A 27,094-nucleotide genomic window follows, 5' to 3' on the forward strand; every position below is an offset into this window, starting at 1 on the left:
AGGAGTCCCAGAACTCCTGTGGCACGTGGAAAGGGACACTTGGTCTCCCGCCTCAGCTGGAGAGGCGTCCCAATTGCCCTGCCAAGCTTCGAGGAGAATCCCGAGGTGTCCCTCGCAACTAGGCAGGAGTCCTGACGTGGCTGAACAAACACGTGGGTGGAAGGGCCATCCCCGTCGTTACTCGAGAATATACCCCAGGTTCCCGCCGCAACTCGAGAAAAACCATGAGACTTCCCCCTCGCCGCGAGATGAGGCCCGATTCCCCTGCACTGTGTGCAGAGCAATTCCGTGTTGCACATCACACATGAAAGGAGCCTTGATTTCCTTGATGGCACTCCAGAGAAACCCCAAGAACACTGTTTCAAGGCTAGAGGGATCCTGAGGTCACTGTAGCAACACGAAAGAGCTCCATGGACCAAAAATCAACTCGAGATGAGAGGTTAGTCCCTGGCTTCGACTCCAGAGGAATACCACCTTACCACAAGCACCTCAAGAGGAGGCTTCTCTCAGCTCTAGGTATGTGAGAGGGATCCTGAGTTTGCGGCCTCAAGTGGAATGGACACCGCGATGCCCTGACTCGTAATAAGGCCGGATATCCCTGCAGTGACTTGAATGCAGGCTCGTCTTGCATCTCCCAAGACGAAAGGATGTCTGAATTCCCCGTGGAGACCACAGAGAAAGACATAGTTCCCCACCTCATCGCGACCGGATTCCTTATATCCTTTGAAAACTCCAGAGGTACGCGGAGATCAGTGCCTCCAAAGGAGACGATGCCTGACTCCTCGTGAAACTTGATAGGAGTCCCAGGATTCCTGTGGCACGTGGAAAGGGACACTTGGTCTCCCGCCTCAGCTGGAGAGGCGTCCCAATTGCCCTGCCAAGCCTCGAGGAGAATCCCGAGTTTTCCCTCGCAACTAGGCAGGAGTCCTGACGTCGCTGAACAAACTCATGTGTGCAAGGGCCATCCCCATCGTAACTCGAGAATATACCCCAGGTTCCCGCCGCAACTCGAGAAAAACCATGAGACTTCCCCCTCGCCGCGAGATGAGGCCCAATTCCCCTGCACTGCATGCAGAGTAATTCCGTGTTGCACATCACACATGAAAGGAGCCATCATTTCCTTGGTGGCACTCCAAAGAAACCCCAAGAACACTGTTTCAAGGCTAGAGGCATCCTGAGGTCACTGTAGCAACATGAAAGAGCTCCGTGGACCAAAAATCAACTCGAGATGAGAGGTTAGTCCCTGGCTTCGACTCCAGAGGAGTACCACCTTACCACAAGCACCTCAAGAGGAGGCTTCTCTCAGCTCTAGGTATGTGAGAGGGACCCTGAGTTTGCGGCCTCAAGGGGAATGGACACCGCGATGCCCTGACTCGAAATAAGGCTGGATATCCCTGCAGTGACTTGAATGCAGGCTCGTCTTGCATCTCCGAAGACGAAAGGATGTCTGAATTCCCCGTGGAGACCACAGAGAAAGACATAGTTCCCAACCTCATCGCGACCGGATTCCTTATATCCTTTGAAAACTCCAGAGGTACGCGGAGAATAGTGCCTCCAAAGGAGATGATGCCTGACTCCTCGTGAAACTTGATAGGAGTCCCAGGATTCCTCTGGCACGTGGAAAGGGACCCTTGGTCTCCTGCCTCAGCTGGAGAGGCGTCCCAATTGCCCTGCCAAGCCTCGAGGAGAATCCCGAGTTGTCCCTCGCAACTAGGCAGGAGTCCTGCCATTGCTGAAGAAACATGTGTGTGGAAGGGCCATTCCCGTCGTAACTCGAGAATATACCCCAGGTTCCCGCCGCAACTCGAGAAAAACCATGAGACTTACCCCTCGCCGCGAGATGAGGCCCAATTCCCCTGCACTGCATGCAGAGTAATTCCGTGTTGCACATCACACATGAAAGGAGCCTTGATTTCCTTGATGGCACTCCAGAGAAACCCCAAGAACACTGTTTCAAGGCTCGAGGGATCCTGAGGTCACTGTAGCAACACGAAAGAGCTCCGTGGACAAAAAACCAACTCGAGATGAAAGGTTAGTCCCTGGTTTCGACTCCAGAGGAATACCACCTTACCACAAGCACCTCAAGAGGAGGCTTCTCTCAGCTCTAGGTATGTGAGAGGGACCCTGAGTTTGCGGCCTCAAGTGGAATGGACACCGCGATGCCCTGGCTCGAAATAAGGCCGGATATCCCTGCAGTGACTTGAATGCAGGCTCGTCTTGCATGTCCCAAGACGAAAGGATGTCTGAATCCCCTGTGGAGACCACAGAGAAAGACCTAGTTCCCCACCTCATCGCGACCGGAGGCCTCACATCCTTTGAAAACTCCAGAGGTACGCGGAGATCAGTGCCTCCAAAGGAGATGATGCCTGACTCCTCGTGAAACTTGATAGGAGTCCCAGAACTCCTGTGGCACGTGGAAAGGGACACTTGGTCTCCCGCCTCAGCTGGAGAGGCGTCCCAATTGCCCTGCCAAGCTTCGAGGAGAATCCCGAAGTGTCCCTCGCAACTAGGCAGGAGTCCTGACGTGGCTGAACAAACACGTGGGTGGAAGGGCCATCCCCGTCGTTACTCGAGAATATACCCCAGGTTCCCGCTGCAACTCGAGAAAAACCATGAGACTTCCCCCTCGCCGCGAGATGAGGCCCGATTCCCCTGCACTGTGTGCAGAGCAATTCCGTGTTGCACATCACACATGAAAGGAGCCTTGATTTCCTTGATGGCACTCCAGAGAAACCCCAAGAACACTGTTTCAAGGCTAGAGGGATCCTGAGGTCACTGTAGCAACACGAAAGAGCTCCATGGACCAAAAATCAACTCGAGATGAGAGGTTAGTCCCTGGCTTCGACTCCAGAGGAATACCACCTTACCACAAGCACCTCAAGAGGAGGCTTCTCTCAGCTCTAGGTATGTGAGAGGGACCCTGAGTTTGCGGCCTCAAGTGGAATGGACACCGCGATGCCCTGACTCGTAATAAGGCCGGATATCCCTGCAGTGACTTGAATGCAGGCTCGTCTTGCATCTCCCAAGACGAAAGGATGTCTGAATTCCCCGTGGAGACCACAGAGAAAGACATAGTTCCCCACCTCATCGCGACCGGATTCCTTATATCCTTTGAAAACTCCAGAGGTACGCGGAGATCAGTGCCTCCAAAGGAGATGATGCCTGACTCCTCGTGAAACTTGATAGGAGTCCCAGGATTCCTGTGGCACGTGGAAAGGGACCCTTGGTCTCCTGCCTCAGCTGGAGAGGCGTCCCAATTGCCCTGCCAAGCCTCGAGGAGAATCCCGAGTTGTCCCTAGCAACTAGGCAGGAGTCCTGCCATTGCTGAAGAAACATGTGTGTGGAAGGGCCATCCCCGTCGTAACTCGAGAATATACCCCAGGTTCCCGCCGCAACTCGAGAAAAACCATGAGACTTCCCCCTCGCCGCGAGATGAGGCCCGATTCCCCTGCACTGCGTGCAGAGCAATTCCGTGTTGCACATCACACATGAAAGGAGCCTTGATTTCCTTGACGGCACTCCAGAGAAACCCCAAGAACACTGTTTTAAGGCTAGAGGATCCTGAGGTCACTGTAGCAACACGAAAGAGCTCCGTGGCCCAAAAATCAACTCGAGATGAGAGGTTAGTCCCTGGCTTCGACTCCAGAGGAATACCACCTAACCACAAGCACCACAAAAGGAGGCTTCTCTCAGCTCTAGGTATGTGAGAGGGACCTTGAGTTTGCGGCCTCAAGTGGAATGGACACCGCGATGCCCTGACTCGAAATATGGCCGGATATCCCTGCAGTGACTTGAATGCAGGCTCGTCTTGCATCTCCCAAGACGAAAGGATGTCTGAATCCCCTGTTGAAGCCACAGAGAAAGAGCTTGTTCCCCACTTCATCGCGACCGGAGGCCTCACATCCTTTGAAAACTCCAGAGGTACGCGGAGATCAGTGCCTCCAAAGGAGACGATGCCTGCCTCCTCGTGAAACTTGATAGGAGTCCCAGGATTCCTGTGGCACGTGGAAAGGGACACTTGGTCTCCCGCCTCAGCTGGAGAGGCGTCCCAATTGCCCTGCCAAGCCTCGAGGAGAATCGCGAGTTGTCCCTCGCAACTAGGCTGGAGTCCTGACGTCACTGAACAAACACGTGGATGGAATGGCCATCCCCGTCGTAACTCGAGAATATACCCCAGGTTCCCGCCGCAACTCGAGAAAAACCATGACACTTCCCCCTCGCCGCAAGATGAGGCCCGATTCCCCTGCACTGTGTGCAGAGCAATTCCGTGTGGCACATCACACATGAAAGGAGCCTTGATTTCCTTGATGGCACTCCAGAGAAACCCCAAGAACACTGTTTCAAGGCTAGTGGGATCCTGAGGTCACTGTAGCAACACGAAAGGGCTCCGTGGGCCAAAAATCAACTCGAGATGAGAGGTTAGTCCCTGGCTTCGACTCCAGAGGAATACCACCTTACCACAAGCACCTCAAGAGGAGGCTTCTCTCAGCTCTAGGTATGTGAGAGGGACCCCGATTATGCGGCCTCAAGTGGAATGGACACCGCGATGCCCTTACTCGAAATAAGGCCGGATATCCCTGCAGTGACTTGAATGCAGGCTCGTCTTGCATCTCCCAAGACGAAAGGATGTCTGAATCCCCTGTGGAGACCACAGAGAAAGACCTAGTTTCCCACCTCATCGCGACCGGAGGCCTCACATCCTTTGAAAACTCCAGAGGTACGCGGAGATCAGTGCTTCCAAGGAGACGATGCCTGACTCCTCGTCCAACTTGATAGGAGTCCCAGGATTCCTGTGGCACGTGGAAAGGGACACTTGGTCTCCCGCCTCAGCTGGAGAGGCGTCCCAATTGCCCTGCCAAGCCTCGAGGAGAATCCCGAGTTGTCCCTCGCAACTAGGCAGGAGTCCTGACGTCGCTGAACAAACACGTGGGTGGAAGGGCCATCCCAGTCGTAACTCGAGAATATACCCCAAGTTCCCGCCGCAACTCGAGAAAAACCATGAGACTTCCACCTCGCCGCGAGATGAGGCCCGATATCCCTGCACTGCGTGCAGCACAATTCCGTGTTGCACATCACATATGAAAGGAGCCTTGATTTCATTGATGGCACTCCAGAGAAACCCCAAGAACACTGTTTCAAGGCTAGAGGGATCCTGAGGTCACTGTAGAAACATGAAAGAGCTCTGTGGACCAAAAATCAACTCGAGATGAGAGGTTAGTCCCTAACTTCGACTCCAGAGGAATACCACCTTACCATAAGCACCTCAAGAGGAGGCTTCTCTCAGCTCTAGGTATGTGAGAGGGACCCTGATTTTGCGGCCTCAAGTGGAATGGGCACTGCGATGCCCTGACTCGAAATAAGGCCGGATATCCCTGCAGTGACTTGAATGCAGGCTCGTCTTGCATCTCCCAAGAAGAAAGGATGTCTGAATCCCCTGTGGAGACCACAGAGAAAGACCTAGTTCCCCACCTCATCGCGACCGGAGGCCTCACATCCTTTGATAGCTCCAGAGGTACGCAGAGATCAGTGCCTCCAAAGGAGATGATGCCTGACTCCTCGTGAAACTTGATAGGAGTCCCAGGATTCCTGTGGCACGTGGAAAGGGACCCTTGGTCTCCCGCCTCAGCTGGAGAGGCGTCCCAGTTGCCCTGCCAAACCTGGAGGAGAATCCCGAGTTGTCCCTCGCAACTAGGCAGGCGTCCTGCCATCGCTGAACAAACAAGTGGGTGGAAGGGCCATCCCCGTCGTAACTCGAGAATATACCCCAGGTTCCCACCGCAACTCGAGAAAAAGTGTGACACTTCCCCCTCGCCGCGAGATGAGGCCCGATTCCCTTGCACTGCGTGCAGAGCAATTCCGAGTTGCACATCACACATGAAAGGAGCCTTGATTTCCTTGATGGCACTCCAGAGAAACCCCAAGAACACTGTTTCAAGGCTAGAGGGATCCTGAGGTCACTCTAGCAACATGAAAGAGCTCCGTGGACCAAAAATCAACTCGAGATGAGAGGTTAGTCCCTAACTTCGACTCCAGAGGAATACCACCTTACCACAAGCACCTCAAGAGGAGGCTTCTCTCAGCTCTAGGTATGTGAGAGGGACCCTGATTTTGCGGCCTCAAGTGGAATGGACACTGCGATGGCCTGACGCGAAATAAGGCCGGATATCCCTGCAGTGACTTGAATGCAGGCTCGTCTTGCATCTCCCAAGATGAAAGGATGTCTGAATCCCCTGTGGAGACCACAGAGAAAGACCTAGTTCCCCACCTCATCGCGACCGGATTCCTTATATCCTTTGAAAACTCCAGAGGCACGCGGAGATCAGTGCCTCCAAAGGAGACGATGCCTGACTCCTCGTGAAACCTGATAGGAGTCCCAGGATTCCTGTGGCACGTGGAAAGGGACCCTTGGTCTCCCGCCTCAGCTGGAGAGGCGTCCCAATTGCCCTGCCAAGCCTCGAGGAGAATCCCGAGTTGTCCCTCGCAACTAGGCAGGAGTCCTGACGTAGCTGAACAAACACGTGGGTGGAAGGGCCATCCCCGTCGTAACTCGAGAATATACCCCAGGTTCCTGCCGCAACTCGAGAAAAACTATGAGACTTCCCCCTCGCCGCGAGATGAGGCCCGATTCCCTTGCACTGCGTGCAGAGCAATTCCGTGTTGCACATCACACATGAAAGGAGCCTTGATTTCTTTGATGGCACTCCAGAGAAACCCCAAGAACACTGTTTCAAGGCTAGAGGGATCCTGAGGTCACTGTAGCAACACGAAAGAGCTCCGTGTACCAAGAATCAAGTCGAGATGAGAGGTTAGTCCCTGGCTTCGACTCCAGAGGACTACCACCTTACCACAAGCACCTCAACAGGAGGCTTCTCTCAGCTCTAAGTATGTGAGAAGGACGCTGAGTTTGTGGCCTCAAGTGGAATGGACACCGCGATGCCCTGACTCGAAATAAGGCCGGATATCCCTGCCGTGACTTGAATGCAGGCTCGTCTTGCATCTCCCAAGATGAAAGGATGTCTGAATCCCCTGTGAAGACCACAGAGAAAGACCTAGTTCCCCACCTCATCGCGACCGGAGGCCTCACATCCTTTGAAAACTCCAGAGGTACGCGGAGATCAGTGCCTCCAAAGGAGAGGTTGCCTGACTCCTCGTGAAACTTGATAGGAGTCCCAGGATTCCTGTGGCACGTGGAAAGGGACACTTGGTCTCCCGCCTCAGCTGGAGAGGCGTCCCAATTGCCCTGCCAAGCCTCGAGGAGAATCCCGAGTTTTCCCTCGCAACTAGGCAGGAGTCCTGACGTCGCTGAACAAACACGTGTGTGGAAGGGCCATTCCCGTGGTAACTCGAGAAGATACCCCAGGTTCCCGCCGCAACTCGAGAAAAACCATGAGATTTCCCGCTCGCCGCGAGATGAGGCCCGATTCCCCTGCACTGCGTGCAGAGCAATTCCGTGTTGCACATCACACATGAAAGGAGCCTTGATTTCCTTGATGGCACTCGAGAGAAACCCCAAGAACACTGTTTCAAGGCTAGAGGGATCCTGGGGTCACTGTAGCAAAACGCAAGAGCTGCGTGGACCAAAAATCAACTCGAGATGAGAGGTTAGTCCCTGGCTTCGACTCCAGAGGAATACCACCTTACCACAAGCACCTCAAGGGGAGGCTTCCCTCAGCTCTAGGTATGTGAGAGGGACCCTGAGTTTGCGGCCTCAAGTGGAATGGACATCGCGATGCCCTGACTCGAAATAAGGCTGGATATCCCTGCAGTGACTTGAATGCAGGCTTGTCTTTCATCTCCCAAGACGAAAGGATGTCTGAATCCCCTGTGTAGATCACAGAGAAAGACCTAGTTCCCCACCTCATCGCGACCGGAGGCCTCACATTCTTTGAAAACTCCAGAGGTACGTGGAGATCAGTGCCTCCAAAGGAGACGATGCCTAACTCCTCGTGAAACTTGATAGGAGTCCCAGGATTCCTGTGGCACGTGGAAAGGGACCCTTGGTCTCCCGCCTCAGCTGGAGAGGCGTCCCATTGCCCTGCCAAGCCTCGAGGAGAATCCCGAGTTGTCCCTCGCAACTAGGCAGGAGTCCTGCCGTCGCTGAACAAACTCGTGTGTGCAAGGGCCATCCCCATCGTAACTCGAGAATATACCCCAGGTTCCCGCCGCAACTCGAGAAAAACCATGAGACTTACCCCTCGCCGCGAGATGAGGCCCGATTCCCCTGCACTGCATGCAGAGTAATTCCGTGTTGCACATCACACATGAAAGGAGCCATCATTTCCTTAGTGGCACTCCAAAGAAACCCCAAGAACACTGTTTCAAGGCTAGAGGGATCCTGAGGTCACTGTAGCAACATGAAAGAGCTCCGTGGACCAAAAATCAACTCGAGATGAGAGGTTAGTCCCTGGCTTCGACTCCAGAGGAATACCACCTTACCACAAGCACCTCAAGAGGAGGCTTCTCTCAGCTCTAGGTATGTGAGAGGGACCCTGAGTTTGCGGCCTCAAGTGGAATGGACACCGCGATGCCCTGGCTCGAAATAAGGCCGGATATCCCTGCAGTGACTTGAATGCAGGCTCGTCTTGCATCTCCCAAGACGAAAGGATGTCTGAATCCCCTGTGGAGACCACAGAGAAAGACCTAGTTCCCCACCTCATCGCGACCGGAGGCCTCACATCCTTTGAAAAGTCCAGAGGTACGCGGAGATCAGTGCCTCCAAAGGAGATGATGCCTGACTCCTCGTGAAACTTGATAGGAGTCCCAGGATTCCTGTGGCACGTGGAAAGGGACCCTTGGTCTCCTGCCTCAGCTGGAGAGGCGTCCCAATTGCCCTGCCAAGCCTCGAGGAGAATCCCGAGTTGTCCCTAGCAACTAGGCAGGAGTCCTGCCATTGCTGAAGAAACATGTGTGTGGAAGGGCCATCCCCGTCGTAACTCGAGAATATACCCCAGGTTCCCGCCGTAACTCGAGAAAAACCATGAGACTTCCCCCTCGCCGCGAGATGAGGCCCGATTCCCCTGCACTGCGTGCAGAGCAATTCCGTGTTGCACATCACACATGAAAGGAGCCTTGATTTCCTTGACGGCACTCCAGAGAAACCCCAAGAACACTGTTTCAAGGCTAGAGGATCCTGAGGTCACTGTAGCAACACGAAAGAGCTCCGTGGCCCAAAAATCAACTCGAGATGAGAGGTTAGTCCCTGGCTTCGACTCCAGAGGAATACCACCTTACCACAAGCACCTCAAGAGGACGCTTCTCTCAGCTCTAGGTATGTGAGAGGGACCCTGAGTTTGCGGCCTCAAGTGGAATGGACACCGTGATGCCCTGGCTCGAAATAAGGCCGGATATCCCTGCAGTGACTGGAATGCAGGCTCGTCTTGCATCTCCCAAGACGAAAGGATGTCTGAATCCCCTGTGGAGACCACAGAGAAAGACCTAGTTCCCCACCTCATCGCGACCAGAGGCCTCACATCCTTTGAAAACTCCAGAGGTACACTGAGATCAGTGCCTCCAAAGGAGACGATGCCTGACTCCTCGTGAAACTTGATAGGAGTCCCAGGATTCCTGTGGCAGGTGGAAAGGGACCCTTGGTCTCCCGCCTCATCTGGAGAGGCGTCCCAATTGCCCTGCCAAGCCTCGAGGAGAATCCCGAGTTGTCCCTCGCAACTAGGCAGGAGTCCTGACGTCGCTGAACAAACACGTGGGTGGAAGGGCCATCCCAGTCTAACTCGAGAATATACCCCAGGTTCCCGCCGCAACGCGAGAAAAACCATGAGACTTCCCCCTCGCCGCGAGATGAGGCCCGATTCCCCTGCACTGTGTGCAGAGCAATTCCGTGTTGCACATCACACATGAAAGGAGCCTTGATTTCCTTGATGGCACTCCAGAGAAACCCCAAGAACACTGTTTCAAGGCTAGAGGGATCCTGAGGTTTCTGTAGCAACACGAAAGAGCTCCGTGTACCAAGAATCAAGTCAAGATGAGAGGTTAGTCCCTGGCTTCGACTCCAGAGGACTACCACCTTACCACAAGCACCTCAAGAGGAGGCTTCTCTCAGCTCTAAGTATGTGAGAAGGACGCTGAGTTTGTGGCATCAAGTGGAATGGACACCGCGATGCCCTGACTCGAAATAAGGCCGGATATCCCTGCAGTGACTTGAATGCAGGCTCGTCTTGCATCTCCCAAGACGAAAGGATGTCTGAATCCCCTGTGGAGACCACAGAGAAAGACCTAGTTCCCCACCTCATTGCGACCGGAGGCCTCACATCCTTTGAAAACTCCAGAGGTACGCGGAGATCAGTGCTTCCAAGGAGACGATGCCTGACTCCTCGTCCAACTTGATAGGAGTCCCAGGATTCCTGTTGCACGTGGAAAGGGACCCTTGGTCTCCCGCCTCAGCTGGAGAGGCGTCCCAATTGCCCTGCCAAGCCTCGAGGAGAATCCCGAGTTGTCCCTCGCAACTAGGCAGGAGTCCTGACGTCGCTGAACAAACACGTGGGTGGAAGGGCCAACCCAGTCGTAACTCGAGAATATACCCCTGGTTCCCGCCGCAACTCGAGAAAAACCATGAGATTTCCACCTCGCCGCGAGATGAGGCCCGATATCCCTGCACTGCGTGCAGCGCAATTCCGTGTTGCACATCACATATGAAAGGAGCCTTGATTTCATTGATGGCACTCCAGAGAAACCCCAAGAACACTGTTTCAAGGCTAGAGGGATCCTGAGGTCACTGTAGCAACACGAAAGAGCTCTGTGGACCAAAAATCAACTCGAGATGAGAGGTTAGTCCCTAACTTCGACTCCAGAGGAATACCACCTTACCATAAGCACATCAAGAGGAGGCTTCTCTCAGCTCTAGGTATGTGAGAGGGACCCTGATTTTGCGGCCTCAAGTGGAATGGACACTGCGATGCCCTGATGCGAAATAAGGCCGGATATCCCTGCAGTGACTTGAATGCAGGCTCGTCTTGCATCTCCCAAGTCGAAAGGATGTCTGAATCCCCTGTGGAGACCACAGAGAAAGAACTAGTTCCCCACCTCATCGCGACCGGAGGCCTCACATCCTTTGATAGCTCCAGAGGTACACAGAGATCAGTGCCTCCAAAGGAGATGATGCCTGACTGCTCGTGAAACTTGATAGGAGTCCCAGGATTCCTGTGGCACGTGGAAAGGGACCCTTGGTCTCCCGCCTCAGCTGGAGAGGCGTCCCAGTTGCCCTGCCAAACCTGGAGGAGAATCCCGAGTTGTCCCTCGCAACTAGGCAGGCGTCCTGTCATCGCTGAACAAACACGTGGGTGGAAGGGCCATCCCCGTCGTAACTCGAGAATATACCCCAGGTTCCCACCGCAACTCGAGAAAAAGTGTGACACTTCCCCCTCGCCGCGAGATGAGGCCCGATTCCCTTGCACTGCGTGCAGAGCAATTCCGAGTTGCACATCACACATGAAAGGAGCCTTGATTTCCTTGATGGCACTCCAGAGAAACCCAAGAACACTGTTTCAAGGCTAGAGGGATCCTGAGGTCACTCTAGCAACATGAAAGAGCTCTGTGGACCAAAAATCAACTCGAGATGAGAGGTTAGTCCCTAACTTCGACTCCAGAGGAATACCACCTTACCACAAGCACCTCAAGAGGAGGCTTCTCTCAGCTCTAGCTATGTGAGAGGGACCCTGATTTTGCGGCCTCAAGTGGAATGGACACTGCGATGCCCTGAGGCGAAATAAGGCCGGATATCCCTGCAGTGACTTGAATGCAGGCTCGTCTTGCATCTCCCAAGATGAAAGGATGTCTGAATCCCCTGTGGAGACCACAGAGAAAGACCTAGTTCCCCACCTCATGCCGACCGGAGGCCTCACATCCTTTGAAAACTCCAGAGGTACGCGGAGATCAGTGCCTCCAAAGGAGACGATGCCTGACTCCTCGTGAAACTTGATAGGAATCCCAGGATTTCTTTGGCACGTGGAAAGGGACACTTGGTCTCCCGCCTCAGCTGGAGAGGCGTCCCAATTGCCCTGCCAAGCCTCGAGGAGAATCCCGAGTTGTCCCGTGCAACTAGGCAGGAGTCCTGACGAAGCTGAACAAACACGTGGGTGGAAGGGCCATCCCCGTCGTAACTCGAGAATATACCCCAGGTTCCTGCCGCAACTCGAGAAAAACCATGAGACTTCCCCCTCGCCGCGAGATGAGGCCCGATTCCCTTTCACCGCATGCAGAGCAATTCCGTGTTGCACATCACACATGAAAGGAGCCTTGATTTCCTTGATGGCACTCCAGAGAAACCCCAAGAACACTGTTTCAAGGCTAGAGGGATCCTGAGGTCACTGTAGCAACACGAAAGAGCTCCGTGGACCAAAAATCAACTCGAGATGAGAGGTTAGTCCCTGGCTTCGACTCCAGAGGAATACCACCTTACCACAAGCACCTCAAGAGGAGGCTTCTCTCAGCTCTAGGTATGTAAGAGGGACCCTGAAATTGCGGCCTCAAGTGGAATGGACACCGCGATGCCCTGGCTCGAAATAAGGCCGGATATCCCTGCAGTGACTTCAATGCAGGCTCGTCTTGCATCTCCCAAGACGATAGGATGTCTGAATCACCTGTGGAGACCGCAGAAAAAAACCTAGTTCCCCACGTCATCGGGACCGGAGGCCTCACATCCTTTCAAAACTCCAGAGGTACGCGGAGATCAGTGCCTCCAAAGGAGACGATGCCTGACTCATCGTGAAACTTGATAGGAGTCCCAGGATTCCTGAGACAGGTGGAAAGGGACCCTTGGTCTCCCGCCTCAGCTGGAGAGGCGTCCCAATTCCCCTGCCTGCCTCGAGGAGAATCCCGAGTTGTCCCTCTCAACTATGCAGGAGTCCTGCCGTCGCTGCACAAACACGTGGGTGGAAGGGCCATCCCCGTCGTAACTCGAGAATATACCCCAGGTTCCCGCCGCAACTCGAGAAAAACCATGAGACGTCCCCCTCGCCGCAAGATGAGGCCCGATTCCCCTGCACTGCGTGCAGAGCAATTCCGTGTTGCACATCACACATGAAAGGAGCCTTGATTTCCTTGGTGGCACTCCAGAGAAACCCCAAGAACACTGTTTCAAGGCTAGAGGGATCCTGAGGTCACTGTAGCAACACGAAAGAGCTCCGTGGACCAAAAATCAACTCGAGATGAGAGGTTAGTCCCTAACTTCGACTCCAGAGGAATACCACCTTACCACAAGCATCTCAAGAGGAGGCTTCTCTCAGCTCTAGGTATGTGAGAGGGACCCTGAGTTTGCGGCCTCACGTGGAATGGACACCGCGATGCCCTGACTCGAAATAAGGCCGGATATCCCTGCAGTGACTTGAATGCAGGCTCGTCTTGCATCTCCCAAGACGAAAGGATGTCTGAATCCCCTGTGGAGACCACAGAGAAAGACCTAGTTCCCCACAGCATCGCGACCGGAGGCCTCACATTCTTTGAAAACTCCAGAGGTACGCGGAGATCAGTGCCTCCAAAGGAGACGATGCCTGACTCCTCGTGAAACTTGATAGGAGTCCCAGGATTCCTGTGGCACGTGGAAAGGGACCCTTGGTCTCCTGCCTCAGATGGAGAGGCGTCCCAATTGCCCTGCCAAGCCTCGAGGAGAATCCCGAGTTGTCCATCCCAACTAGGCAGGAGTCCTGACGTCGCTGAACAAACACGTGGGTGGAAGGGCCATCCCCGTCATAACTCGAGAATATACACCAGGTTCCCGCCGCAACTCGAGAAAAACCATGAGACTTCCCCCTTGACGCGAGATGAGGCTCGATTCTCCTGCACTGCATGCAGAGCAATTCCGTGTTGCACATCACACTTGAAAGGAGCCTTGATTTCCTTGATGGCACTCCAGAGAAACCCCAAGAACACTGTTTCAAGGCTAGAGGGATCCTGAGGTCACTGTAGCAACACGAAAGAGCTCCGTGGACCAAAAATCAACTCGAGATGAGAGGTTAGTCCGTGGCTTCGACTCCAGAGGAATACCACCTTACCATAAGCACCTCAAGAGGAGGCTTCTCTCAGCTCTAGGTATGTGAGAGGGACCCTGAGTTTGCGGCCTCAAGTGGAATGGACACCGCGATGCCCTGACTCGAAATAAGGCCGGATATCCCTGCAGTGACTTGAATGCAGGCTCGTCTTGCATCTCCCAAGACGAAAGGATGTCTGAATCCCCTGTGGAGACCACAGAGAAAGACCAAGTTCCCCACCTCATCGCGACCGGAGGCCTCACATCCTTTGAAAACTCCAGAGGTACGCGGAGATCAGTGCCTCCAAAGGAGACAATGCCTGACTCATCTTCATACTTGATAGGAATCCCCGGATATCTGTGGCACGTGGAAAGGGACACTTGGTCTCCCGCCTCAGCTGGAGAGGCGTCCCAATTGCCCTGCCAAGCCTCGAGGAGAATCCCGAGTTGTCCCTCGCAACTAGGCAGGAATCCTGACGTCCCTAAACAAACACGAGGGTGGAAGGTCCATCCCGTCATAACTGGAGAATATACCCCAGGTTCCTGCCGCAACTCGAGAAAAATTATGAGACTTCCCCCTCGCCGCGAGATGAAGCCCGATTCCCCTGCACTGCGTGCAGAGCATATCCGTGCTGCACATCACACAAGAAAGGAGCCTTGATTTCCTTGATGGCACTCCAGAGAAACCCCAAGAACACTGTTTCAAGGCTAGAGGGATACTGACGTCACTGTAGCAACATGAAAGAGCTCCCTGGACCAAAAATCAACTCGAGATGAGAGGTTAGTCCCTGGCTTCGACTCCAGAGGAATACCACCTTACCCCAAGCACCTCAAGAGGAGGCTTCTATCAGCTCTAGGTATGTGAGAAGGACCCAGAGTTTGCGGCCTCACGTGGAATGGACACTGCGATGCCCTGACTCAAAATAAGGCCGGATATCCCTGCAGTGACTTGAATGCAGGCTGGTCTTGCATCTCCCAAGACGAAAGGATGTCTGACTCCCCTGTGGAGACCACAGAGAAAGACCTAGTTCCCCACAGCATCGCGACCGGAGGCCTCACATCCTTTGAAAACTCCAGAGGTACGCGGAGATCAGTGCCTCCAAAGGAGACGATGCCTGACTCCTCGTGAAACTTGATAGGAGTCCCAGGATTCCTGTGGCACGTGGAAAGGGACCCTTGGTCTCCTGCCTCAGCTGCAGAGGCGTCCCAATTGCCCTGCCAATCGTCGAGGAGAATCCAGAGTTGTCCCTCGCAACTAGGCAGGAGTCCTGACGTCGCTGAACAAACACGTGGGTGGAAGGGCCATCCCCGTCATAACTCAAGAATATACCCCAGGTTCCCGCTGCAACTCGAGAAAAACCATGAGACTTCCCCCTTGTCGCGAGATGAGGCCCGATTCCCCTGCACTGCGTGCAGAGTAATTCCGTGTTGCACATCACACATGACAGGAGCCTTGATTTCCTTCATGGCAATCCAGAGAAACCCCAAGAACACTGTTTCAAGGCTAAAGGTATCCTGAGGTCACTGTAGCAACACGAAAGAGTTCCGTGGACCAAAAATCAACTCGAGATGAGAGGTTAGTCCCTGGCTTCGTCTCCAGAGGAATACCACCTTACCACAAGCACCTCAAGAGGAGGCTTCTCTCAGCTCTAGGTATGTGAGAGGGACCCTGAGTTTGCGGCCTCAAGTGGAATGGACACCGCGATGCCCTGACTCGAAATAAGGCAGGATATCCCTGCAGTGACTGGAATGCAGGCTCGCCTTGCATCTCCCAAGACGAAAGGATGTCTGAATCCCCTGTGGAGACCACAGAGAAAGACCTAGTTCCCCACCTCATCGCGACCGGAAGCCTCACATCCTTTGAAAACTCCAGAGGTACGCGGAGATCAGTGCCTCCAAAGGAGACGATGCCTGACTCCTCGTGAAACTTGATAGGAGTCCCAGGATTCCTGTGGCACGAGGAAAGGGACGCTTGGTCTCCCGCCTCAGCTGGAGAGGCGTCCCAATTGCCCTGCCAAGCCTCGAGGAGAATCCCGAGTTATCCCTCGCAACTAGGTAGGAGTCCTGACGTCGCTGAACAAACATGTGGGTGGAAGGGCCATCCCCGTCTTAACTCGAGAATATACCCCAGGTTCCCGCCGCAACTCGAGAAAAACCATGAGACTTCCCCCTCGCCGTGAGATGAGGCCCGATTCCCCTGCACTGCATGCAGAGCAATTCCGTGTTGCACATCACACATGAAAGGAGCCTTGATTTCCTTGATGGCACTCCAGAGAAACCCCAAGAACACTGTTTCAAGGCTAGAGGGAAACTGAGGTCACTGTAGCAACACGAAAGAGCTCCGTGGACCAAAAAACAACTCGAGATGAGAGGTTAGTCCCTGGCTTCGACTCCAGAGGAATACCACCTTACCACAAGCACCTCAAGAGAAGGCTTCTCTCAGCTCTTGGTATGTGAGAGGGACCCTGAGTTTGCGGCCTCAAGTGGAATGGACACCAAGATGCCCTGACTCGAAATAAGGCCGGATATCCCTGCAGTGACTTGAATGCAGGCTCGTCTTGCATCTCCCAAGACGAAACGATGTCTGAATCCCCTGTGGAGACCACAGAGAAAGACCTAGTTCCCCACCTCATCGCGACCGGAGGCCTCACATCCTTTGAAAACTCCAGAGGTATGCGGAGGTCAGTGCCTCCAAAGGAGACGATGCCTGACTCCTCGTGAAACTTGTTAGGAGTCCCAGGATTCCTGTGGCACGTGGAAAGGGACCCTTGGTCTCCCGCCTCAGCTGGAGAGGCGTCCCAATTGCCCTGCCAAGCCTCGAGGAGAATCCCGAGTTGTCCCTCGCAACTAGGAAGGAGTCCTGACGTCTCAGAACAAACACGTGGGTGGAAGGGCCATCCCCGTCGTAACTCGAGAATATACCCCAGGTTCCCGCCGCAACTCGAGAAAAACCATGAGACTTCCCCCTCGCCGCGAGATGAGGCCCGATTCCCCTGCACTGCATGCAGAGCAATTCCGTGTTGCACATCACACATGAAAGGAGCCTTGATTTCCTTGGTGGCACTCCAGAGAAACCCCAAGAACACTGTTTCAAGGCTAGAGGGATCCTGAGGTCACTGTAGCAACACGAAAGAGCTCCGTGGGCCAAAAATCAACTCGAGATGAGAGGTTAGTCCCTGGCTTCGACTCCAGGAATATACCACCTTACGACAAGCACCTCAAGAGGAGGCTTCTCTCAGCTCTAGGTATGTGAGAGGGACCCTGATTTTGCGGCCTCAAGTGGAATGGACACTGCGATGCCCTGACGCGAAATAAGGCCGGATATCCCTGCAGTAACTTGAATGCAGGCTCGTCTTGCATCTCCCAAGATGAAAGGATGTCTGAATCCCCTGTGCAGACCACAGAGAAAGACCAAGTTCCCCACCTCATCACGACCGGAGGCCTCACATCCTTTGAAAACTCCAGAGGTACGCGGAGATCAGTGCCTCCAAAGGAGACGATGCCTGACTCCTCGTGAAACTTGATAGGAGTCCCAGGATTCCTGTGGCACGTGGAAAGGGACCCTTGGTCTTCCGCCTCAGCTGGAGAGGCGTCCCAATTGCCCTGCCAAGCCTCGAGGAGAATCCCGAGTTGTCCCTCGCAACTAGGCAGGGGTCCTGCGGTCGCTGAACAAACACGTGTGTGGACGGGCCATCCCCGTCGTAACTCGAGAATATACCACAGGTTCCCGTCGCAACTCGAGAAAAACCATGAGACTTCCCCCTCGAAGCGAGATGAGGCCCGATTCCCCTTCACTGCGTGCAGAGCAATTCCGTGTTGCACATCACACATGAAAGGAGCATTGATTTCCTTGATGGCACTCCAGAGAAACCCCAAGAACACTGCTTCCAGGGTAGAGGGATCCTGAGGTCACTGTAGCAACACAAAAGAGCTCCGTGGACCAAGAATCAACTCGAGATGAGAGGTTAGTCCCTGGCTTCGACTCCAGAGGAATACCACCTTACCACAAGCACCTCAAGAGGAGGCTTCTCTCAGCTCTAGGTATGTGAGAGGGACCCTGAATTTGCAGCCTCAAGTGGAAAGGACACCGCGATGCCCTGACTCGAAATAAGGCCGGATATCCCTGCAGTGACTTGAATGCAGGCTCGTCTTGCATCTCCCAAGACGAGAGGATGTCTGAATCCCCTGTGAAAAACACAGAGAAAGACCTAGTTCCCCACCTCATGGCGACCGGAGGCCTCACATCCTTTGAAAACACCAGAGGTACGCGGAAATCAGTGCCTCCGAAGGAGACAATGCCTGACTCCTCGTGAAACTTGATAGGAGTCCCAGGATTCCTGTGGCACGTGGAAAGGGACCCTTGGTCTCCCCCCTCAGCTGGAGAGGCGTCCCAATTGCCCTGCCAAGCCTCGAGGAGAATCCCGAGTTGTCCCTCGCAACTAGGCAGGAGTCCTGACGTCGCTGAACAAACACGTGGGTGGAAGGGCCATCCCCGTCGTAACTCGAGAATATACCCCAGGTTCCCGCCGCAACTCGAGAAAAACCATGAGACTTCCCCCTCGCTGCGAGAGGAGGCTCGATTCCCCTGCACTGCGTGCAGAGCAATTCCGTGTTGCACATCACACATGAAAGGAGCCTTGATTTCCTTGATGGCACTCCAGAGAAACCCCAAGAACACTGTTTCCAGGCTAGAGGGATCCTGAAATCACTGTAGCAACAGGAAAGAACTCCGTGGACCAAAAATAAACTCGAGATGAGGGGTTAGTCCCTGGCTTCGACTCCAGAGGAATACCACCTTACCACAAGCACCTCAAGAGAAGGCTTCTCTCAGCTCTAGGTATGTGAGAGGGACCCTGAGTTTACAGCCTCAAGTGGAATGGACACCACGATGCCCTGACTCGAAATAAGGCCGGATATCCCTGCAGTGACTTGAATGCAGGTTCGCCTTGCATCTCTCAAGACGAAAGGATGTCTGAATCCCCTGTGGAGACCACAGAGAAAGACCTAGTTCCCCACCTCATCGCGACCGGAGGCCTCACATCCTTTGAAAACTCCAGAGGTACGCCGAGATCAGTGCCTCCAAAGGAGACGATGCCTGACTCCTCGTGAAACTTGATAGGAGTTCCAGGATTCCTGTGGCACGTGGAAAGGGACCCTTGGTCTCCAGCCTCAGCTGGAGAGGCGTCCCAATTGCCCTGCCAAGCCTCGAGGAGAATCCCGAGTTGTCCCTCGCAACTAGGCAGGAGTTCTGACGTCGCTGAAAAAACACGTGGGTGGAAGGGCCATCCCCGTCGTAACTCGAGAAGATACCCCAGGTTCCCGCCGCAACTCGAGAAAAACCATGAGACTTCCCCCTCGCTGCGAGAGGAGGCTCGATTCCCCTGCACTGCGTGCAGAGCAATTCCCTGTTGCACATCACACATGAAAGGAGCCTTGATTTCCTTGATGGCACTCCAGAGAAACCCCAAGAACACTGTTTCCAGGCTAGAGGGATACTGAGGTCACTGTAGCAACACGAAAGAGCTCCGTGGCCCAAAATCAACTCGAGATGAGAGGTTAGTCCCTGGCTTCGACTCCAGAGGAATACCACCTTACCACAAGCACCTCAAGAGGAGGCTTCTCTCAGCTCTAGGTATGTGAGAGGGACCCTGAGTTTGCGGCCTCAAGTGGAATGGACACCGTGATGCCCTGACTCGAAATAAGGCCGGATATCCCTGCAGTGACTTGAATGCAGGCTCGTCTTGCATCTCCCAAGACGAAAGGATGTCTGAATCCCCTGTGGAGACCACAGAGAAAGACCTAGTTCCCGACCTCATCGCGATCGGAGGCCTCACATCCTTTGAAAACTCCAGAGGTACGCGGAGATCAGTGCCTCCAAAGGAGACGATGCCTGACTCCTCGTGAAACTACTTAGGAGTCCCAGGATTCCTGTGGTACGTGGTAAGGGACTCTTGGTCTCCCGCCTCAGCTTGAGAGGCGTCCCAATTGCCCTGCCAAGCCTCGAGGAGAATCCCGAGTTTTCCCTTGCAACTAGGCCGGAGTCCTGACGTGGCTGAACAAACACGTGGGTGGAAGGGCCATCCCCGTCGTAACTCGAGAATATACCCCAGGTTCCCGCCGCAACTCGAGAAAAACCATGAGACTTCCCCCTCGCCGCGAGATGAGGCCCGATTCCCCTGCACTGCGTGCAGAGCAATTCCGTGTTGCACAACACACATGAAAGGAGCCTTGATTACCGTGATGGCACTCCAGAGAAACCCCAAGAACACTGTTTCAAGGCTAGAGGAATCCTGAGGTCACTGTAGCAACACGAAAGAGCTCCGTGGACCACAAATCAACTCGAGATGAGAGCTTAGTCCCTGGCTTCGACTCCAGAGGAATACCACCTTACCACAAGCACCTCAAGAGGAGGCTTCTCTCAGCTCTAGGTATGTGAGAGGGACCCGGAGTTTGTGGCCTCAAGTGGAATGGACACCGCGATGCCCTGACTCGAAATAAGGCTGGATATCCCTGAGGTGACTTGAATGCAGGCTCGTCTTGCATCTCCCAAGACGAAAGGATGTCTGAATCCCCTGTGGAGACCACAGAGAAAGACCTATTTCCCCAACTCATCGCGACCGGAGGCCTCACATCCTTTGAAAACTCCAGAGGTACGCGGAGATCAGTGCCTCCAAAGAAGTCGATGCCTGACTCCTCCTGAACCTTGATATGAGTCCCAGGATTCCTGTGGCACGTGGAAAGGGACCCTTGGTAACCCGCCACAGCTGGAGAGGCTTCCCAATGGCGCTGCCAAGCCTCGAGGAGAATCGCGAGTTGTCCCTCGCAACTAGGTAGGAGTCCTGACGTGGCTGAACAAACACGTGGGTGGAAGGGCCATTTCCTTCGTACCTCGAGAATATACCCCAGGTTCCTGCCGCAACTCGAGAAAAACCTTGAGACTTACCCCTCGCCGCGAGATGAGGCCCGATTCCCCTGCACTGCGTGCAGGGCAATTCCGTGTTTCACATCACACATGAAAGGAGCCTTGATTACCTTGATGGCACTCCAGAGAAACCCCAAGAACACTGTTTCAAGGCTAGAGGGATCCTGAGGTCACTGTAGCAACACGAAAGAGCTCCATAGAACATAAATTAACTCGAGATGAGAGGTTAATCCCTGGCTTCGACTCCAGAGGAATACCAACTTACCACAAGCACCTCAAGAGGAGGCTTCTCCCAGATCTAGGTATGTGAGAGGGACCCTGAGTTTGCGGCCTCAAGTGGAATGGACACCGCGATGCCCTGACTCGAAATCATGCCGCATATCCCTGCAGTGACTTGAATGCAGGTCTGTCTTCCATCTCCCAAGACGGAAGCCTGGCTGAATCCCCTGTGAAGGCCACAGAGAAAGACGTAGGTCCCCACCTCATCGCGACCATAAGCCTCACATCCTTTGAAAACTCCAGAGGTACGCGGAGATCAGTGCCTCCAAAGGAGACGAAGCCTGACTCCTCGTGAAACTTGATAGGAGTCCCAGGATTCCTGTGGCACGTGGTAAGGGACTCTTGGTCTCCCGCCTCAGCTGGAGAGGCGTCCCAATTGCCCTGCCAAGCCTCGAGGAGAATCCCGAGTTGTCCCTTGCAACTCGGCAGGAGTCCTAACGTCGCTGAACAAACACGTGTGAGGAAGGGCCATCCCCGTCGTAACTCGAGAATATACCCCAGGTTCCCGCCGCAACTCGAGAAAAACCATGAGACTTCCCCCTCGCCGCGAGATGAGGCCCGATTCCCCTGCACTGCGTGCAGAGCAATTCAGTGTTGCACAACACACATGAAAGGAGCCTTGATTACCGTGATGGCACTCCAGAGAAAACCCAAGAACACTGTTTCAAGGCTAGAAGGATCCTGAGGTCACTGTAGCAACACGAAAGAGCTCCGTCGACCAAAAATCAACTCGAGATGAGAGCTTAGTCCCTGGCTTCGACTCCAGAGGAATACCAACTTACCACAAGCACCTCAAGAGGAGGCTTCTCCCAGATCTAGGTATGTGAGAGGAACCCTGATTTTGCGGCCTCAAGTGGAATGGACACCGCGATGCCCTGACTCGAAATCATGCCGCATATCCCTGCAGTGACTTGAATGCAGGCCTGTCTTCCATCTCCCAAGACGGAAGACTGGCTGAATCCCCTGTGGAGGCCACAGAGAAAGACGTAGGTCCACACCTCATCGCGACCATATGCCTCACATCCTTTGAAAACTCCAGAGGTACGCGGAAATCAGTGCGTCCAAAGGAGACGATGCCTGACTCCTCGTGAAACTTGATAGGAGTCCCAGGATTCCTGTGGCACGTGGAAAGGGACCCTTGGCCTCCCGCCTCAGCTGGAAAGTCGTCCCAATTGCCCTGCCAAGCCTCAAGGAGAATCCCGAGTTGTCCCTCGCAACTAGGCAGGAGTTCTGACGTCGCTGAAAAAACACGTGTGAGGAAGGACCCTCCCCGTCGTAACTGGAGAATATACCCCAGGTTCCCACCGCAACTCGAGAAAAACCATGAGACTTCCCCCTCGCCGTAAAATGAGACCCGATACCCGGCTCTGCGTGCAGAGCAATTCCGTGCTGCACATCACACATGAAAGGAGCCTTGATTTTCTTGATGGCACTCCAGAGAAACCCCAAGAACACTGTTTCAAGGCTAGAAGGATCCTGAGGTCACTGTAGCAACACGAAAGAGCTCCGTGGACCAAAAATCAACTCGAGATGAGAGGTTAGTCCCTGGCTTCGACTCCAGAGGAATACCACCTTACCACAAGCACCTCAAGAGGAGGCTTCTCTCAGCTCTAGGTATGTGAGAGGGACCCTAATTTTGCGGCTTCAAGTGGAATGGACACTGCGATGCCCTGACGGGAAATAAGGCCGGATATCCCTGCAGTGACTTGAATGAAGGCTCGTCTTGCATCTCCCAAGACGAAAGGATGTCTGAATCCCCTGTGGAGACCACAGAGAAAGACCTAGTTCCCCAACTCATGGTGACCGGAGGCCTCACATCCTTTGAAAACTACAGAGGTACGCGGAGATCAGTGCCTCCAAAGGAGACGATGCCTGACTCCTCGTGAAACTTGATAGGAGTCCCAGGATTCCTGTGGCACGTGGAAAGGGACACTTGGTCTCCCGCCTCAGCTGGAGGGGCGTCCCAATTGCCCTGCCAAGCCTCGAGGAGAATCCCGAGTTGTCCCTCGCAACTAGGCAGGAGTCCTGACGTCGCTGAACAAACACGTGTGTGGAAGGACCATCCCCGTCGTAACTCGAGAATATACCCCAGGTTCCTGCCGCAACTCGAGAAAAACCATGAGACTTCCCCCTCGCCGCGAGATGAGGTAGATTCCCCTGCAGTGCGTGCAGAGCAATTCCGTGTTGCACATCACACATGAAAGGAGCCTTGATTTCCTTGATGGCACTCCAGAGAAACCCCAAGAACACTGTTTCAAGGCTCGAGGGATACTGAGGTCACTGTAGCAACACGAAAGAGCTCCGTGGACCAAAAAACAACTCGAGATGAGAGGTTAGTCCCTGGCTTCGATTCCAGAGGAATACAACCTTACCACAAGCACCTCAAGAGGAGGCTTCTCTCAGCTCTAGGTATGTGAGAGGGACCCTGAGTTTGCGGCCTCAACTGGAATGGACACCGCGATTCCCTGCCTCGAAATAAGGCCGGATATCCCTGCAGTGACTTGAATGCAGGCTCGTCTTGCATCTCCCAAGACGAAAGGATGTCTGAATCCCCTGTGGAGACCACAAAGAAAGACCTAGTTCCCCACCTCATCGCGACCGGAGGCCTCACATCCTTTGAAAACTCCAGAGGTACGCGGAGATCAGTGCCTCCAAAGGAGATGATGTGTGACACCTCGTGAAACTTGATAGGAGTCCCAGGATTCCTGTGGCACGTGGAAAGGGACCCTTGGTCTCCCGCCTCATCTGGAGAGGCTTCCCACTTGCCCTGACAACCCTCGAGGAGAATCCCGAGTTGTCCCTCGCAACTAGGCAGGAGTCCTGACGTCGCTGAACAAACACGTGGGTGGAAGGGCCATCCTCGTCGTGACACGAGAATTTACCCCAGGTTCCCGCAGCAACTTGAGGAAAACCATGAGAAATCCCCCTCGCCGCAAGATGAGGCCCGATTCCCCTGCACTGCGTACAGAGCAATTCCGTGTTGCACATCACACATGAAAGGAGCCTTGATTTCCTTGATGGCATTCCAGAGAAACCCCAAGAATACTGTTTCAAGGCTAGAGGGATCCTGAGGTCACTGTAGCAACACGAAAGAGCTCCGTGGGCCAAAAATCAACTCGAGATGAGAGATTAGTCCCTGGCTTCGACTCCAGAGGAATACCACCTTACCACAAGCACCTCAAGAGGACGCTTCTCTCAGCTCTAGGTATGTGAGAGGGACCCTGAGTTTGCGGCCTCAAGTGGAATGGACACTGCGATGCCCTGACTCGAAATAAGGCTGGATATCCCTGCAGTGACTTGAATGCAGGCTCGTCTTGCATCTCCCAAGACGAAAGGATGTCTGAATCCCCTGTGGAGACCACAGAGAAAGACCTAGTTACCCACCTCATCGCGACCGGAGGCCTCACATCCCTTGAAAACTCCAGAGGTACGCAGAGATCAGTGCCTCCAAAGGAGACGATGCCTGACTCCTCGTGAAACTACTTAGGAGTCCCAGGATTCCTGTGGCACGTGGTAAGGGACTCTTGGTCTCCCGCCTCAGCTGGAGAGGCGTCCCAATTGCCCTGCAAAGCCTCGAGGAGAATCCCGAATTGTCCCTTGCAACTAGGCAGGAGTCCTAACGTCGCTGAACAAACACGTGTGAGGAAGGGTCATCCCCGTCGTAACTCGAGAATATACCCCAGGTTCCCGCCGCAACTCGAGAAAAACCATGAGACTTCCCCCTCGCCACGAGATGAGGCCCGATTCCCCTGCACTGCGTGCAGAGCAATTCTGTGTTGCACAACACACATGAAAGGAGCCTTGATTACCGTGATGGCACTCCAGAGAAAACCCAAGAACACTGTTTCAAGGCTAGAGGGATCCTGAGGTCACTGTAGCAACACGAAAGAGCTCCGTGGACCACAAATCAACTCGAGATGAGAGCTTAGTCCCTGGCTTCGACTCCAGAGGAATACCACCTTACCACAAGCACCTCAAGAGGAGGCTTCTCTCAGCTCTAGGTATGTGAGAGGGACCCGGAGTTTCTGGCCTCAAGTGGAATGGACACCGCGATGCCCTGACTCGAAATAAGGCTGGATATCCCTGAGGTGACTTGAATGCAGGCTCGTCTTGTATCTCCCAAGATGAAAGGATGTCTGAATCCCCTGTGGAGACCACAAAGAAAGACCTAGTTCCCCACCTCATCGCGACCGGAGGCCTCACATCTTTGAAAACTCCAGAGGTACGCGAAGATCAGTGCCTCCAAAGAAGACGATGCCTGACTCCTCCTGAAACTTGATAGGAGTCCCAGGATTCCTGTGGCACGTGGAAAGGGACCCTTGGTATCCCGCCACAGCTGGAGAGGCGTCCCAATGGCGCTGCCACGCTTCGAGGAGAATCGCGAGTTGTCCCTCGCAACTAGGTAGGAGTCCTGACCTGGCTGAACAAACACGTGGGTGGAAGGGCCATTTCCGTCGTACCTCGAGAATATACCCCAGGTTCCCGCCGCAACTCGAGAAAAACCATGAGACTTCCCCCTCGCCGCGAGATGAGGCCCGATTCCCCTGCACTGCGTGCAGAGCAATTCCGTGTTTCACATCACACATGAAAGGATCGTTGATTACCTTGATGGCACTCCAGAGAAACCCCAAGAACACTGTTTCAAGGCTAGAGGGATCCTGAGGTCACTGTAGCAACACGAAAGAGCTCCGAGGAACATAAATTAACTCGAGATGAGAGGTTAGTCCCTGGCTTCGACTCCAGAGGAATACCAACTTACCACAAGCACCTCAAGAGGAGGCTTCTCCCAGATCTAGGTATGTGAGAGGGACCCTGAGTTTGCGGCCTCAAGTGGAATGGACACCGCGATGCCCTGTCTCGAAATCATGCCGCATATCCCTGCAGTGACTTGAATGCAGGCCTGTCTTCCATCTCCCAAGACGGAAGACTGGCTGAATCCCCTGTGGAGGCCAAAGAGAAAGACGTAGGTCCCCACCTCATCGCGACCATATGCCTCACATCCTTTGAAAACTCCAGAGGTACGCGGAAATCAGTGCGTCCAAAGGAGACGATGCCTGACTCCTCGTGAAACTTGATAGGAGTCCCAGGATTCCTGTGGCACGTGGAAAGGGACCCTTGGTCTCCCGCCTCAGCTGGAGAGTCGTCCCAATTGCCCTGCCAAGCCTCAAGGAGAATCCCGAGTTGTCCCTCGCAACTAGGCAGGAGTTCTGACGTCGCTGAAAAAGCACGTGTGAGGAAGGACCCTCCCCGTCGTAACTGGAGAATATACCCCAGGTTCCCACCGCAACTCGAGAAAAACCATGAGACTTCCCCCTCGCCGTAAAATGAGACCCGATACCCGGCTCTGCGTGCAGAGCAATTCCGTGCTGCACATCACACATGAAAGGAGCCTTGATTTTCTTGATGGCACTCCAGAGAAACCCCAAGAACACTGTTTCAAGGCTCGAGGGATCCTGAGGTCACTGTAGCAACACGAAAGAGCTCCGTGGACCAAAAATCAACTCGAGATGAGAGGTTAGTCCCTCGCTTCGACTCCAGAGGAATACCACCTTACCACAAGCACCTCAAGAGGAGGCTTCTCTCAGCTCTAGGTATGTGAGAGGGACCCTAATTTTGCGGCTTCAAGTGGAATGGACACTGCGATGCCCTGACTCGAAATAAGGCCGGATATCCCTGCAGTGACTTGAATGCAGGCTCGTCTTGCATCTCCCAAGACGAAAGGATGTCTGAATCCCCTGTGGAGACCACAGAAAAAGACCTAGTTCCCCAACTCATGGTGACCGGAGGCCTCACATCCTTTGAAAACTACAGAGGTACGCGGAGATCAGTGCCTCCAAAGGAGACGATGCCTGACTCCTCGTGAAACTTGATAGGAGTCCCAGGATTCCTGTGGCACGTGGAAAGGGACACTTGGT

This window comes from Cervus elaphus, chromosome 19 (genome assembly GCF_910594005.1).
Source record: "Cervus elaphus chromosome 19, mCerEla1.1, whole genome shotgun sequence".
NCBI classification, from domain to species: Eukaryota; Metazoa; Chordata; class Mammalia; order Artiodactyla; family Cervidae; genus Cervus; species Cervus elaphus.